General features: G+C 41.6%; 1 non-coding gene across 1 annotated transcript; it reads left to right on the top strand.

The window, feature by feature from the left end:
- Positions 1-2528: 2528 nt before the first annotated feature.
- LOC110964805 (uncharacterized) lies at positions 2529-12429 on the top strand. The gene is made up of 5 exons (XR_007941422.1): positions 2529-2672; positions 3573-3665; positions 8869-8921; positions 9739-9861; positions 12404-12429. It is a non-coding gene; the product is annotated as an uncharacterized LOC110964805 (transcript).
- Positions 12430-17864: the final 5435 nt, after the last annotated feature.

The raw sequence follows: 17864 nt of genomic DNA, 5'->3' as shown, positions 1-17864 counted from the left end.
TAACTTAATAAACCTTCTATAATACTCTGTTTTCACTGGTTGGACTGAACTAAGACCAGGAACAGTCTCGCTCGAGAGGGAACACTCCTTCTATTATGACTATTAAAATGGCTGGTTTGTAGCCATGCCATAAATGGGAACCCACCCCAGAGATAATCAAGGCTTCAAAAACGGCCACCAGGGAGGACAACATGACTCACAAGAATTCATTTTTCCCTGTTCTTTTCCTCTTTCTGTTCCTGTTTACAGTTGTACCATTTATTCTGAGTTTACAGTCTTTGTTATTTATTTTTGGGCCTAGTTAATAAGTTATTCATTCATTTAGTCCTGGGTTTAGTTCATGTCACCCTGCTCCTGTGATGTCCAGTCAGACCTGGTTTAGCCCTGATTTTAGTTCACACCCTGCTCCTGTGGGACAGAGTTTAGTGTCTGATTGTAATTCTGTTCAATGAATGGATAATTTAAGTTATGAAGATGTTTTGTTTTTGCTTAAGCACTTTTTATTGTATTGTTGGCTGATGTGGTCAACTTGAATCTGTTGAGTGTGTGCATTAGAATCCTCCAAGACAAATGTTACAAGTGGTTGCTGAAGTTATTTCAATAATGCATATATCTATGGAAAATGCTGAAATGTGTTGTCCACATCCTGCCACAGAACTTTCATCCATATTTCACGTGAAGAGCTATTTTCAATACTGCCTGCCATTGCTCTATTTTTTTCAGTTGTTTTTATCTCAATGTTTTTTTTTTTACTATCCCTTAATGTTATCTCAATAATAAGATTTTAACAAAATGTTCTTAAAATACACCAGAATGCAGGAAATAGGATCAATCATTTTCTAAATTTTCTGGGGGAGGGCTACCAGGCCCCCCATCTGCATCCCACATAAACCAAATCTCACTCTGGTCACAAGTTGGCAGCCCTGAATTATTGTGTGGTGAGCAAAAGTCATGGCCACTGTGGCCTAAAACATTTACACAGTAAAGTATCTCTGAAAAAATCTAAATTGTTCCAAAAAGTGGAAAAGCAATTTCTTTTAGGGGCTTAGCCCCTCCTGTCCTTAAAACCTAGTGACGCCTCTGGGGTTCAATATGACGCAGGTCCACCCTTTGCCGCTATAACAGCTTCAACTGTTCTGGGAAGGCTGTCCACAAGGTTTAGGAGTGTGTTTATGGGAATTTTTGACCATTCTTCCACAAGCGCATTTGTGAGGTCACACACTGATGTTGGACAGAAGACCTGGCTCTCAGTCTTCCCTCTGATTCATCCCAAAGGTGTTCTGTCGGGTTGAGGTCAGGACTCTGCAGGCTGGTCAAGTTCATCCACACCAGACTCTGTCATCCATGTCTTTATGGACCTTGCTTTGTGCACTGGTGCACTGTCATGTTGGAAGAGGAAGGGGCCAGCTCCAAACTGTTCCTACAAAGTTGGAAGCATGGAATTGTCCGAAATGGCTTGAAGCATTCAGAGTTCCTTTCACTGGAACTAAGAGGCAAAGCCCAGCTCCTGAAAAACAATCCCACACCATAATCCCCTCTCCACCAAACTTTACACTTGGCACAATGCAGTCCAACAAGTATCGTACTCCTGGCAACCGCAAAACCCAGACTGGTCCATTAGATTGCCAGATAGAAAGGCTCCATTGGTCACTCCAGAGAATACGTCTCCAGTGCTCTAGAGTCCAGTGGCGGCGTGCTTTACACCACTGCATCCCACGCTTTGCATTGCACTTGGTGATGTATGGCTTGGATGCAGCTGCTCGGCCATGGGAACCCATTCCATGAAGCTCTTTCCACACTATTCTTGAGCTAATCTGAAGGCCACATGAAGTTTGAAGGTCTGTAGCAACTGACTCTACAGAAAGTTGGCGACCTCTTGGTACTATGCGCCTCAGCATCCGCTGACCCTGCTCCCTCAGTTTACGTGGCCGACCACTTGGTGGCTGAGTTGCTGTCGTTCCCACACACTTCCACTTTCTTATAATACAGCTGACAGTTGACTGTGGAATATTTAGGAGCGAGGAAATGTCACGAGTCATGACTGGATTTGCTGCACAGGTGGCATCCTATCACAGTTCCACTTTGGAATTCACTGAGCTCCTCAGAGCGACCCATTCTTTCACAAATGCAGTCTGCATAGGTGCTGGATTTTATACACTTGTGGCCATGGAAGTGATTGGAACACCTGATTCATATTATTTGGATGAGTGAGTGAATACTTTTGGCAATATAGTGTATCTTTGTATATATAGTCTGATTTACACTTGATCCTCTACAAAGTAAATGCACAGGTATGTGCACAAACCATATCAACTTCAAATGTTGTTTTTTTTTTACTTTGCAAGTATATAAATCTATTGACTGAAAGAAGAAAATTAAATTAGTTTAACATTAGAGAGCCTTTTTCTTACAGAGGCCAACCACTGAAAGGATGAAGTTCAGAGTTTTTGTTTTGTTTTGTTTTTATTTTACCGTTTTATTGTCTAGTGCTTCATACTCCATTACAGCAGGGGGCGAGAGCGCTCGGTGGACTGCGAACCAATGCGAAGAAAATTCACGCGAGAATTCAATTCGTGTCCTTGCTCAGTGCAAAATGGGTTACTGGGATTTACCAGAGGGCACAGACTGCGTGGAAAAAACATGGATCACGACCAAATTGGGAACTGCTTTGGGTAAATATCAGCACTGGTGAAACGTTTTTGAGTCTCGCTCTCACCAAATGCAGGGTGCTGTGCTGGGCCATGAAGGCAAAGCAAGCGGTGTGGCATTTAGCCTGTGCTAGCGCGTGTGAGCTAGCAGGGCTGCCCAGGACGATTTATTTCAGATTAAACAACGACGCCGAGCTGTTTTTGCTTTGCCTTGCTTTGACTGGAGGTGTTCCTGCAGTCAGAGTAATTCAGAGTAAATGGAGCAAGCAACGCAAAGAGAGATTCCCAAATCTGTTGACGGGATTCAAGATGAGAGTTTCAGTTGTTACTATTAATAATTCATCACAATTCTCACATCCTGAGATTATACACGTTTGTGAGCTGGTCAGCTGCTTCATTAGGCTAACTTAGTAGCTTTACAGCTGTGTGACGCTGGCTACCTCCATGACTGCTCAGCTGGTCTTTGAGCGTGGTCTTGTCAGCCAGTATTCTGGTATGTCCACGTACCAAAATACATTCATGGTGCCATCTGTGAATGTTATCTCCCCAAAACATTTTACACTCATCTAGCATCACATCAGTACATCATCACATTTTGAACTCTGTGCATCACTGCCAGTACTGTGCATTCAATACAGTTGTCTTGGCCAGGTTCTGGTGTCCACAGGTCATTTTGTGCAATTAGGCTACTTCAGCCTTAGGCTAATTAGGACACAGTTGTGCTCAGTTTTGTTCTGGTAACCACAGGTTTTCTAACTTGTGTGTCAATGATCACAGCTGTATCTACTTATCTTGCATTAAGTTTGAGCCTTTCAAAAGTGTTTCAGATTGCTTAATGTTGCTTTAACTTTAAAGAACACATTATATATGTTAAGTTGGTTAAGACTGTGTGTGTGTGTTTTTGTTTGTGTGTTTGTATTTTAGGCCTGGTTGGTTCAGCCTATCATATTGTGGCATTCCAGCCTGACTCTGCATTGGCAGCACTACAGAGGGCCACCAACGCAACAGTTACCATGGGTAAATATATTAGAATTCAAAAATCTTTACATATACAGATTCTGGTCTACATTGTTACGTTTAGATCATACTTTAAGTCCCAAATCCCACTCCATTAAAAAAAAATCTGCTTCTCCAGTACCAATAGAGAAACATCTGCCCTGAATTAACTGACTTGTGATTTTAGTATATGGACCAACACTAAACAGTCCCTCCAGGAATTCGCGATCGGGCGAATTCATGCGAAATCAACCAATCTCCGTGAATTTGGCACGCAGTGTTGCCAACTCCTCAGTAAGGAAAGTAACTGTTGACTGTCCTAAAAGTGGCTAGAAGTCGTTAAATGACGTCATCGCCCAATTTACATATTTCCCAGTTCACATGTAATTGTAATCAACATTGTAGGATAGAGGAATATGGTTGTGGGAGAGACCAAAAAGTGAGTATAAAACACCCAAAATATGTTTTTGTACTAGAGGCTAAATGCTGTGGTTTATTTTAGTATGACAGTGAAGAAACATTTTCATTTATATCCCGCTCCGTAAGTCTGGATAGGATCTGTAGTGACTGCGCATGTGCGATTTATCTGCCGTCTGGCCGTGGAGGGATGTGTCCTCTAATCAGACACTGGGACTGCTGCAGGATTACTGGACTGACAGCCTGTGCTTTGGGACAGGGAGGAGCTCACAGCAGCACCTGCTGCTCGTTGAAAACAGTAACTGCAGAATGATCCGAGTTTTCCTGTCAGAGTCTCCAAAACGGCAGAAAAAGTTGCTAGATTTGTTGCGAGTTGCTTTTGACAAAAAAAAGTCGCTAGGAGCTTTGAAAAGTCGCTAGATTTAGCGAGAAAGTCGCTAAGTTGGCAACACTGGGCAGCCAGGCACGACACGCCGCCTAGTGGACGTGTGGGAGAGACACCCAGATTCCACTCATGCACACACGGCACCCAGGCCGCCAGAGCCGAACACCACTCTCGATACAGAGGGCTCCCTCTCCGAGGAAACACAAAATTCGGGTAGTTCCTAATATTCCCCTCGCCTCGCGCGAACAGACCCCATCAACCCCCCCACCTGGACGTTAAGAACCAAGCCGAATGTTCGGGTCTGTCCTCCATTAACTTACGGCGTCTGACGTTATGAACCGAAGTGAATTTTCGTTCCCCAGTTTGTCACCGCGCGCTATTACGTGTGATTGTATTGCACAAAGCCCATGTCTACACATTTAACACAAATTCCACAGAGTCCTCCAAAACAAGCCCTGTCAATGAGCAAACAGATTTACACAGTGTTGTGATCATTTGATGAAGAGCCAAAGAGTCTGCAGTATTCAGAAGTTTGGGACTTCATTACCCTTCTCAGACACTTGCAGCTGCCAAATGAAGTGTTCAAAAAAGTGGTCTGGATACTTTCTGAAGCAACTGTAAATGCCAGTGATGTACAGTGACTTGCGAAAGTATTAGGCCCCCTTGAACTTTTCAACCTTTCGCCACATTTCAGGCTTCAAACATAAAGATATAAAATTTTAATTTTTTGTCAAGAATCAACAACAATTGGGACACAATCGTGAAGTGGAATGACATTTATTGGATATTTTATACTTTTTTAACAAATAAAAAACTGAAAAGTGGGGTGTGCAATATTATTCGGCCCCTTTACTTTCAGGGCAGCAAACTCACTCCAGAAGTTCAGTGAGGATCTCTGAATGATCCAATGTTGTCCTAAATGACTGATTATGATAAATAGAATCCACCTGTGTGTAATCAAGTCTTCGTATAAATGCACCTGCTCTGTGATAGTCTCAGGATTCTGTTTAAAGTGCAGAGAGCATCATGAAGACCAAGGAACACACCAGGCAGGTCCGAGATACTGTTGTGGAGAAGTTTAAAGCCGGATTTGGATACAAAAAGATTTCCCAAGCTTTAAACATCTCAAGGAGCACTGTGCAAGCAATCATATTGAAATGGAAGGAGTATCAGACCACTGCAAATCTACCAAGACCTGGCCGTCCCTCTAAACTTTCACCTCGAACAAGGAGAAGACTGATCAGAGATGCAGCCAAGAGGCCCATGATCACTCTGGATGAACTGCAGAGATCTACAGCTGAGGTGGGAGAGTCTGTCCATAGGACAACAATCAGTCGTACACTGCACAAATCTGGCCTTTATGGAAGAGTGACAAGAAGAAAGCCATTTCTCAATGATATCCATAAAAAGTCTCGTTTAAAGTTTGCCACAAGCCACCTGGGAGACACACCAAACATGTGGAAGAAGGAGCTCTGGTCAGATGAAACCAAAATGGAACTTTTTGGCCACAATGCAAAACAATATGTTTGGCGTAAAAGCAACACAGCTCATCACCCTGAACACACCATCCCCACTGTCAAACATGGTGGTGGCAGCCTCATGGTTTGGGCCTGCTTTTCTTCAGCAGGGACAGGGAAGATGGTTAAAATTGATGGGAAGATGAATGGAGCCAAATACAGGAGCATTCTGGAAGAAAACCTGTTGGAGTCTGCAAAAGACCTGAGACTGGGACGGAGATTTATCTTCCAACAGGACAATGATCCAAAACATAAAGCCAAATCTACAATGGAATGGCTCACAAATAAACGTATTCAGGTGTTAGAATGGCCAAGTCATAGTCCACACCTGAATTCAATCGAGAATCTGTGGGCAGAGCTGAAGACTGCTGTTCACAAACGCTGTCCATCCAACCTCACTGAGCTCCAGCTGTTTTGCAAGGAAGAATGGGCAAGAATTTCAGTCTCTCGATGTGCAAAACTGATAGAGACATACCCCAAGAGACTTGCAGCTGTAATTGCAGCAAAAGGTGGCACTACAAAGTATTAATGCAAGGGGGCCGAATAATATTGCACGCCCCACTTTTCAGGTTTTTATTTGTTAAAAAAGTTTAAAATATCCAATAAATTTCGTTCCACTTCACGATTCTGTCCCACTTGTTGTTGATTCTTGACAAAAAATTAAAATTTTATATCTTTATGTTTGAAGCCTGAAATGTGGCGAAAGGTTGAAAGTTCAAGGGGGCCGAATACTTTCACAAGGCACTGTGTATATATATATATATATATATATATATATATATATATATAGCTAGACCGCTCACTGGTTGGCGGACAACAGCGGCGCCACGACAAATCAGCGCTGACTTCCGGTAGTGGCAAGAAGCTGTGGCGCGCTATTTGATCCTGTGTGAATACACCAACTTCAAGGCCTGCTTGTCATCACTGATGGGACAATAAGTGTTATGGTATGGCTTTTACTGTTAGCAGACAATAAAATCTCTGTCCTAGGCACGTTTTCACGGCAATCACAGCGTTGTTTAGCCTTCACAGACAAGAAAAAACAAAGCACAAGGCATGTTTCTACAGCAATCGCACTCATATAATAGCAAAACACAGAGCCTCCATTCCAATATCCTTCATATTTAGCCTCTTCACACGTTCTGCCTACATGAGGCTACAACAAACGGAGACCACCACACAATGATAATGATTACTGAATGATGATGCAGTGAGTGTGTCAATAAAAATATTTCATACTTTCTGCAGCATTAGTGTTTCACTTACATGGGCTCTAGAAAATATTCGAACCAATGCCAAACAAGAAAATTAGTGTTTTAAACTATTTTTCTCCGATTCAAATTATTCAGTTGGACTTTGAAAAGCAGCACATGCAGTAGTCAAAAATTCCAAATTATGTTTTAGTGTAAAGAGGGATGGAAAATTCATAGGCCAGACAGCCTTGAGTACTACAAATAGAGGTTGAAGTTGCAGTCAATCTGGAGATTTTTGAGTAGTTTGAGCCCAGCCATGACTTTCTAGACCAAATACTTCCAGAAATACAGCAAAAAAGTGTTACGAACAGGCACTATGTAACGAAGGTAACCAATGAAAGTATTTCTTTATTTTTACAATGGAATACTTCTCCAACTTGTTACCAAAAAATATAAAATACACCACCTAGACAAAAGTTTGTGTTGCTAAATTGCATTACAATAGCTACACCACTTGAAACTTTGAAACTTATGAAGTAGCCTATTTTCCCAGAAATAGCGTGCCAAAATTGTTTCAAGAAAAGCAATTTGACGATATGAGATGCATGGCTTTTTAAAAATCTCACCAAAAGTGTACTTTCCTACATAATTTTCACAAAGTGAACAAATTACTAATTTTCAGTGCATCAAAAGGCTTCAAAATATACAGGAGTTTTTGCACAAAATACAGGAATTTATAGGCATTGCTGGAAATACTAAGGATATTGGGAAGTCACTGATTTCTAAATAGAACTGTTTTAGTAAAGGACTCTGTCGATGTGCTGGTCGAATGCCACTGCTGCCTGGCTGGTTTGGGTTGTCCTCACTGCGATCTAAAACATTTGATAAAAGAATTAACATGGCATATTCCCAAAAGATTTGTTTCTGTTTCACCAATACCTGAAAGAAAACATTATCACAATGAATGGCTGCAAATCACTATGAAAGCCAAAAACCGATCTTGAATCATTTTCATAGCCACACAAATTGAAAAGAAAAGTACTAAATTTAAATAATGAGCAACCATTAACAATTAAGGAACATAACCTTTTTCTCTGGTTTCCCCAAATTGAGGGTACAGCCCCTGGCCTGAGAAGCTTGTGTTGAGCATGTTTTGAGAGGATGAAGTCCTCCTCCCTGAAATGGTTGCTGCATACATAATTATGATCCCCCGGGATCCATCTCCTCTTGGTCCCCACCGCTTCTCTACTGATGGCCTGTATCCATTGCTCTCTCAGTGTGCTGTCCTTGGACTGCTTGGGAAACCTGAAATGTGTGGCATATTATAATACATCCATAGACAATGATGCACTGTGACTGTCATTGAATACTGATAGTCACACCAGCTTACACTGTACAGTTAGTGATTCAGCTAAACTGGCTGAGTGCGGCACTCAAGCCAAGGTCAGAAGGAGTTTCTGCTTGCAAACAAAGAAGCAGAGCAAATTTGAGGCAGAATGTCCCAAATAAAAGAGCCACTTACTTATGAAAGGATATATTACAGCCACGCACAAATCGATTGGTGCAGGAGATGGCAGCACACAATTTCACCATGGTCAGATATTAGCCACATCCACCTGAAACCATAACAACAGAGACACTTAAATTAACAGGTTCATGATGTGATGATTGCAAGGTGAGAGTCAGCACGTTTCCTTTCACTTGCATTCCAGAGAAGGAATCACAAAACTGGTGGCATTGAAGGAGCTAGCAGAAGTGGTAACTGGTAAGTGCTATGCAGTGCCGTATGCACTTGTCAGTGTCAGATGTGATCATGCCGTGCTGTTCACCTTCTCAAACAGATTTCTAGTTCATTAACACATATTTTCTGATGACAAAAATAGCCTTGTCACCCGTCACCAGGTCAGAGTGAGACCACAGGCACAGGGGGAATGGCGAGCCATGAGCATGGCAGCGAACTGGGCGCTCTCCTGAGGAGAGTCTGCTCAGCTGCAGTCACTGAAAAACCCTGCCAGTGCTGGTCTAGGGCCTCCTGGCCTGGAGTTCTCAACGTATTTCAAGCGTTGTGACTTGATTCCAACACAGATTTACTGTACCTTGGTAAATCACGAAACACAAAGTCACATACTGTGCTGACGTTCCAATCTGAAATCCCCGTCTTGCCACTACCGGAAGTCAGCTCCTATTTGCCGCCTCTCAGCGGCCAGTGAGCGGTCTAGCTATATATATATATATATACGTCATTGGTAAATACAGTCAAACTTCATATTTGCCCCGTATGCCATTGTAAACTACTGCTTAGTTTCAAATGTTTTAAAAAAGGAGCTGGTATTGCTTTCTTCTGCTTTGGATTCCAGCACATTGAGGTTAAACACAATCATCAGGGTTAGTTTGAGTCAGAGCTGAAGAGTCCAAAGTTTCGAGTGTATGGCCTGAACACTGTTGAATGTGTCCAGATTTCAGTCACATGGCTGATCTTAACAAGCTTAAGTGCTTAACTTTGAATTCCACTAATTGTTCAGGATGACGGAATTGAAATTGAAACTTGAAATTCTAATGAATGTCTCTCTTTTTTGTGCCAGCCACCATGGGAGCGATCTTTGGAATGACAACTTGTCTCACTGCTCAGGCTCGTGAAGCGCCAGATGACCCCCTGAATTATTTTGTTGGGGGCTGTGCCTCAGGGATCTTTCTAGGGGCCAGAAGTGAGTACCAGTCTGGGAGAGAACACAAGACCTGAAAATATTCTACTACAAAAAAAGAAAGAAAAATGTTACATTACTTAAGGATGAAAACTACTTGGTTTTTGGCGAATGCCGCTTTTTTCATGCCAGTTTTGGTGACCTGTGTGACCCAAATACAAAAACCTTTTCTTTTTATGGGGTGATCAAGAATCGATGCTAGGCATATCATGAAAGTTCTGTCTGCTGTGCTGTTAAAGTCCAAGAGTCTGTACAAAACAGAAAAAAAAAAAAAAAAAAACTCGTCAGCACCTGTTGTATTGGCCACACCATTGCAACACTTGAGGGAAAGACAATCATTTTTCATTTGATGTTCATGTTCTTCAAGCTAATGTAATTCTGTGCCACAGCAGCTTCTCCATTTGTAAAATAAACAGATATCATCCATTAAATTGGCTGTATGTCAAAAATATGCTCAGTCGTACTGACTTGCATTAAACTCTGCCAGGAATATTAAGTCAGAACAACATATTTGAACGAGCTAACCTCTGCAGCACTCTGCTTGTTTGAAGTCTAAACATTTCACAATACAAGAGGTGTGGGCTTTAGCGTTATAGTGCAGTTTTATAATGGTAAATTGTGTGTGTGTGTGTGTGTGTCGGCCAAAGGTTGGTTTTAGAGAAATTACATTATTGGACATTGAGAGCATTATTGAACTGCTGGTACATATACACCGATCAGGCATAACATTATGACCACTGACAGGTAAAGTGAATAACACTGATTGCCTCTTAATCATGGTACCTGTTAGTGGGTTGGATATATTAGGCAGCAAATGAACATTTTGTCCTCAAACTTGATGTGCTAGAAGCAGGAAAAATGGGCAAGCATAAGGACTTCAGTGAGTTTGACAAGGACCAAATTGTGGTGACTACATGATTGCGTCAGAGCATCTCCACAACTGCAGCTCTGGTGGGGTGTTCCCGGTCTGCAGTAGTCAGTATCTATCAAAAGTGGTCCAAGGAAGGAACAGTGGTGAACCAGCAACAGACTTATTGATGTACGTGGAAGGGGAAGGGTGTCTTATGTGGTCAAACAGGTGAGTTACTGTTACCCAAATTGCTGAAGAGGTTAATGCTGGTTCTGATAGAAAGGAGTCAGAATACACAGTGCATCACAATTTGTTGTGTATGGGGCTGCATAGCCGCAGACCTGTCAGGGTGCCCATGCTGACCCCTGTGCACCACCAAAAGCATCAACAATGTTTGTGAGCATCAGAACTGGACCATGGATCAATGGAAGAAGGTGACCTGGTCTCATGAATCGCGCTTTCTTTTACATCACTTGGATGTCTGAGTGCGTCACTTACCTGTGGAACACATGATACCAGGATGCACTATGGGAAGAAGGCAAACTGGCATAGGAAGTGTGATGCTTTGAGCAATGTTCTACTGGTAAACCTTGGGTCCTGTCATCCATGTTAATATTACTATGATATGTACCACCTACGCATTGTTGCAGACAATGTACACCCTTTCATGGAAACAGTATTCCCTGATGGCTGTGGCCTCTTTGAGCATAATAATGTGCTGTGCCACAAAGCAAAAATGGTCCGATCCATGGAGGCCCCACCTCACAATGGGAACACAATATTAGGCAGGTGGTCATAATGTTATGCCTGATTGGTATAAATATTGAATCCATAAAATTCAGTTGTTACCATTTTTAATAAGAAAAAATAAACTATTTACTACTAAACATTGGTTTCTCTATTAATGACCTGAGTATGCAGTACTGAGAATTTGAGAGAATTTGAGTAATACAATTTATTTTTTTATTTAAGTGTATACTGGTGCAGACCTTTGTTACATGGTTATATTGTGCTGCCACATTTTTTTATTCCAATTTCAAGTAGCTCTCTTTTTTATATCATGCCTGTGTTTGAATCCCTGATTATGCCATCATATCATAATTTTTGTATTTTCAGTTTTTGTAGTCAACATCATATAAATGCATAACTATAAACTGAAACAACTGAATGTAATATTACAGCCAGTGAAACAAATTGAAATTGCTATTGCAAAAAAATATTCGATAAAACACTAACATCCTTTTTTATATATACACTGACAAGAAAAAGTATTAAAACCCTTTGAAGTTTCATGATTTTCTGGATTAATTTGGAGTAAAATGTGATCAAATCTTCATCTAATTCAAGGGGACCGATAAATACAATGTGCCTTGATAGATAGATAGATGGATAGATTAGATTAAACCTTTATTAATCCCGCAGTGGGGAAATTACCATTGTACAGCAGCAATAGGACATTGAATAAGAGAGAGACTGCAGCACACAGAAAGCACACAGTGCATATATATATAAACACGAAAATTCACACGTCCCCTGCCCCCCCCCCCCCCCCCCCCCCCCCCCCGGGATTTCCGCCTATGGTTGCGTGCCTTTGATTTTGTGGTGTAATATTCTGTATTCCTGTTAGCAGCCAAATGCTCTTAGGGAAAAATAATGTGGTTCATGGAATAATTATTTCTGTGCATCTATTTCCAGCCCACAGTGCTATTACTGGTACATCAGCATGCCTGGGTCTAGGTACACTGGCCTTCTTCACAAAAGTTGGAAAGATGGAAGGATGGAAGCTCGCTGGACCCCCCAAACTATAGGAGGAAGATGACTGTAAGAATGTTTGTTGTAAAAAGAACCAATTTATTAAATTCAGTAAAGTTCTTGTGAAAATGACAAAACAAACTTGAGTGAGTATATTTAATTCCATCTTAGTCCCTGAGAACAACTGTGGCAGTTAAAGAATTTACCTTTAACTCAACTGAAATTAATTTAGATTTCCTCTTTGTCAGGATTTATGGCATGATACATTTTGGACTTCTCTCCACTTCTATCCATGGTTGTGCTGTTTCTGCAGAGCTGCAGAAATTTATATTGCAGTAAAATGATGAATAAGAATCTGATGGGAAGAAAAGATGCCCAGAAAGTGCTTAGAGTTCAAAGGGTTCCATATGTTGGAAAGACTTCAAGACAAAGTGGCTGAAGTGCCACCGCATTGCTGCCACATTCTAGAAAATTTTCCATTCTGCCATTTTGTGTGTGTGTGTGTGTGTGTGTGTGTGTGTGTGTGCGTGTGCGTGTGCGTAGACTACACCACTGGTTCTGAGTGCCACGAAATATCCTCCACTTGAAATATATTGGTTTGAATTTCGTTATATGCAGCACGAAAAACATGAGAAAATCGTGTTGGTGCGCACGAAACCATAGATTAATTTAACGTGACAGTTTCACAAATCCTTGTGAAACCGGGTTGGGATTTACAGCCATGGCATTGGACACAGCATGACTTAACTATGTCTGTTTTGATGTCTATTGCAAAACATAACTAATATTTTTTGACAGCACCAGTTTAATTAGTCAACAAATCAACAAGGGATATAATATTATCAATAAATTCCAACAATTGGAACAACTTTGTTCCCAAAACATAATATTAGAAGAAAATAACAAAAAAATGCAGTACTTTCACAACCGAATTTGGTAAGAATAACAAAATGACACCAAACTCTTTTGATGTTTTTTTTTAAATATGAAACTTAATATAGTTCTCAGGAGTTGTGTACTGTATTGTAAGTGACAATTTTGTGGTATTTTCTAAGATTCACAAGCGTCATGGTACTTGTGTCCAAACTCATGGCCATGGCTGTAATAAGTCAGAAGGGCACTGGACTCAGCGGGCAGACTAGGATGTTACTCAGACATCAACAACACGTAAAACTCAGGTGACAGAGCAGGCAGTAGCCTAACTTGACCACAAAGGGGCAGAGTACTCCCAACAGTATATTCTCAATACACTACACTCCTCCCCTTTAAACTTTAACCCCCAAAACTCAACATACTGCACTTTCTATGAATACTGTAAGCACAATATTCACTTGGCATAACTTAGAAAGACGAAATATTATTTTTGCAAATAACTGTGTTGTCTCATTCTTTTTTCAATTCAACTACTCCTAAACAAAAGAGTTAGCTTCCACTGGTTAACTAATAATTAACTATTCAGAACCCATTCAATCAAGGATAATCAGAAGACTTGACCCACAACTCAAAAGGTCCAGTCTTTTTGGTGGAACTCGCAAGCGATCTGGATAGCGACGTCCAGGTTACTGTGTAGCGGCCGAGACAGCCACTGGCTCTGCTGGTTCCACAGGGGTCTTCCCGCACTGAGCTGGAGAGTGTGGACAGGATGCAGGGGTGAGTCTCGCAGGAGTTGCCGACTTCACCAAAGAGCGAGCTGGTACTGGAGTAGAAATCCTCCCTTCTGCCTCCTGGATGCTGCTGGGTTGGTTCGACTCCAGATCTGGTGTCAGGTGAGCATCATCACTTGTTGCAGTCCACGATTTCTTCATGTGAGAGTAACAGGTGATCAATGTGAACTGTGCACTCTCTTTCCCCATCATTTATTAGGTAAGAAACAGGTCCGAGGTCCTGCTTCCCACTTCTTCCTTAACCCATAGTCTTTGGGAAACCTACATGGAGTAAAGAAAAAAGTAGACGGAAGTAAATAAGTATGTACACAACAACACATTTAAAAAGAAATCATGCTAATAAATTAAGTACAAAGAACTGAATTAGCTAATATATTGGAGACCAAAGCTATTTAATTTGATATGTATAACATTGTTTAGTAACATTTCAATTATCTCAGAGCAGTCCTAAAGAATTGCCTGTAATCCCAAACATAAAATGGGTTTGGAGGAAGAACAAAGATGGTAATCTGGATATATATGAGTACCAGCCTATGAGTTAGGCTTTATAACTACTATTGGTAGAAATGGTGGTATTAGTAGTAATGCGACTACTAATAGTAGTAGCGGTAATACACCAACTACTGCTGCTGATACTGTCTCTGCTACTGTTGTGGAAAAATTAATCCACTGCTGTAATAAATCTATGTCTGTATCTGACAGCAGGCCCTTTGCCCTCTGACTGAAATGGCTTACAGGTAGCCTGTGGGCTGTTCCCTCTGGGATAACTGCCAATATCAACCCAATTATTTTTAGGAGATAAAGGTGCAGGTGTTCGCATGAGAAAACTTGGGGGAGGCTGTCTCCCACTGGGAGAGGTGCCGGCCAGCCACGAGTTTCTAATTAAAATTATTAGGGAGTAAAGATTCGCTTAAACATCATCTCTTTGACTTAATTGTGCAATACTGGCAGCTGGCAGTGGCAAAAAGAGGGATGGGTTAAGGGCGTGAACTGACCTCTGCTCAGAGGGTTTAGTTGTCAGACAGTAGGGTCAGAAGGCTCCCGGGACCTTTCTCAAGTGTTTGTTTTTGAGCTGTATCGAATAAACACTTTTCTTCTTGGCATCTGCAGATTTGACTCCTGGATTCGTTGATGTGTCAATGGTGACACTTAGATATTTTGAGACCTAGAACTTAGAATTAAATTACAAGTGTTAATACATAGAGTGATCAGGTTACACATAGATCTTATGTAGAGGGGCAACTGGCCCCCCCTCTACACTACTACAACTTGTAATACTAGTACAAATGCTGATACTACTACTACTCTAACAGCTATTTATACTAATACTGCTGCATGTACTTTTAGTATTACTACTACTTGTACAACTATACTACAACTACTAATAATCGTCTGGTGTTTGGCTGTCCAGCTGTTAACTTGCGTTAGTGTTTTTGCTAGTGGCTAACTGGTTAGCTCTCATAGACTCAACAAGATTTAACAATGAAAAAAAGAGCCAAAAACTATGGTAGTGTCTACAGATACGGACCCGTATCCGTAGCCTGTGGCCTACAGATACGGCACTTTCCCTTAACATAAATATTAATGAGCCGTACATAAATATTAATGAGTCGGCTGATGAACGCGCTTCGTGGTTGGCTGGTAATCCGACGGACATAAATATTAATGAGCCGGCGACGCTGATGAAGGCGCTTCCGTGATTCGAGGTGAATCTGCGGAATGAATGGGGGAACTAACAGCCAGCGAACTATAAGTATTTTTTTACCTTCAAAAGTAGCGACAGACTGTTACATATTAACAACCTAAACAAAACCCTGCCGTATTTTCTACGTCTGTCAACACAGACACTGCACGTCAGTCACTTTAATGTTAGCGGACTCTGTTGAATGGCTAATTTACATCACCACAAACAAATCTCACAATATCACAGTAAATCGAGTTTGTGGGGTTTTTTTTAAATTCATGCCGAATTAAAGAGCTACTCCTCACCATTCACGAGTGTTTGTTTCATATTTGACATCCTTAATTTTATCTTGTAAATTAGCGTCCGAAATTAAATGGGAACATTTGCAATGGAGTTCGTCAGCCGCTTCCACCACTGAACGCGGTAAACTAATTAATAGGAACTGGACTTCAAACAATTTAGACACGGCGTCTAAAAGCGTAAAAACTACATTGTCTACGTAAAGTGTGAGAGGAGACGGTGTATTTTTAGTTAAATTATACAATGTTCGCCGTCAAAGTCATTCATATAAACTGCCTGTAATGTGCAGCAAATAGTAGTTAACCATCGCCAGCTCTTCAGTGACCTTAACACGTCCGTACCTCTAGTACAGATGCTACGGGTACGGGTCCGTACTTCTAGCATCAGCCAAAAACTATTCTTACCAATGGAAAGTTATTCCAACTTTCCTTGTCTCCATCGTTCGATGTAGTGTGCAATTAAATGCAGCGCAATGAGCTGGCATTGTTCTTGTTTTTGCCCTGTACACACCAATGGAAGATACTGAATTTTGCCCCCACTAGCTTAGTGTCTCCATAGGCACGCCGCTCTGAGGGGCGTGTCGTATTTACTCTTCATATCTATGGTTACAATGGTTCAGGTTGGCTCAGGTGCAGGAAATGAACAGACCATCCTTGAATGCAACACAATCTTTATTTACAAATAGTAGAATGAACTACAAAACAAAAACTAGACAACAGGAAACGGAAAGAGGGAGCATATGGCTCAAACAATTAACAGCGACTACTACAGGCCAGACTGCAAAGTTAACAAAATACGTTTCAACCCACGATAGGTACTACCTAGGCAAGAAGAACTCTGAATGAACACAATTCTTTGACTACGGAAATACTATGAAATATAATACGACTAGGACCTGCTCTTATGTGAACAACACTACAATTTAGCAAGAACTAAACAAAGATTACTACCAGAGATGCTCAGGACAGGTTCACAGCGGCACAGATGGGGAGGAGGCTGCGCGCTTGAGGCCAGGTGGTGAACAGTGTAAAGTAGCGGCAGGGGAGTGGGGAAGGATGCCAGGTGGATGAGTCAGCACAGGTAAGTATTTCTTTCCTTCAGAGGCGAAGACCAGGATCCAAGGATGTCGGTGGAATGGCGAGCACTGTACAGCAGCAGGTGGATCCAGAAGAGCTTGTGTCACAATCCAGCACTGAGAAGTGGATGGTGTCTGGTTTTATAGCAGGGTTGATGAGGCTTGATTGGATGTATTCCACCTGCCCCTGAGCCGGCTGGTTGTGGCAGATAGGAGACACCTGTCGCTACTTCTGCGCTGCAGGATGTACCTAAAAAGGAAAAGAGGGGAGGGCACTATCTTGGCCTGTCAGCAGCCAGCCTGACATAGGCTGCTGGGGGGCCTCTCTGGATGCACTGAGCCCTTTTCCATCTACCTTTATATTTAATGTGTGTGTGTGTATATATATATATATATATATATATATATATATATATATATACTGTTATTGCATTATACTCACTCTGTTTCTCCGTGTCCTTTCTCCGATTGTCCCTGGTCTGGATGCTTCAGATCTTCACTTGCTATCCCACCAACTGGCCTAGTCTCCACCTGTGGGATGCTGCTGCTGACCTTCCTCCATCCCACTGCTTCCATCTGCCCATTTCCACCAGTCGACTCTGCATCCCCCTCACTATACTTGATATGCTCATCTACATATTGTTTGAATTTTACTGCCAGCCATATATGTAGTATATTTAA

Source organism: Acanthochromis polyacanthus, chromosome 4 (genome assembly GCF_021347895.1).
Source record: "Acanthochromis polyacanthus isolate Apoly-LR-REF ecotype Palm Island chromosome 4, KAUST_Apoly_ChrSc, whole genome shotgun sequence".
NCBI lineage: Eukaryota > Metazoa > Chordata > Actinopteri > Pomacentridae > Acanthochromis > Acanthochromis polyacanthus.
The sequence above is the reverse complement of the archived record's forward strand: the minus strand, read 5'-3'. Positions and strand labels throughout refer to the sequence as shown.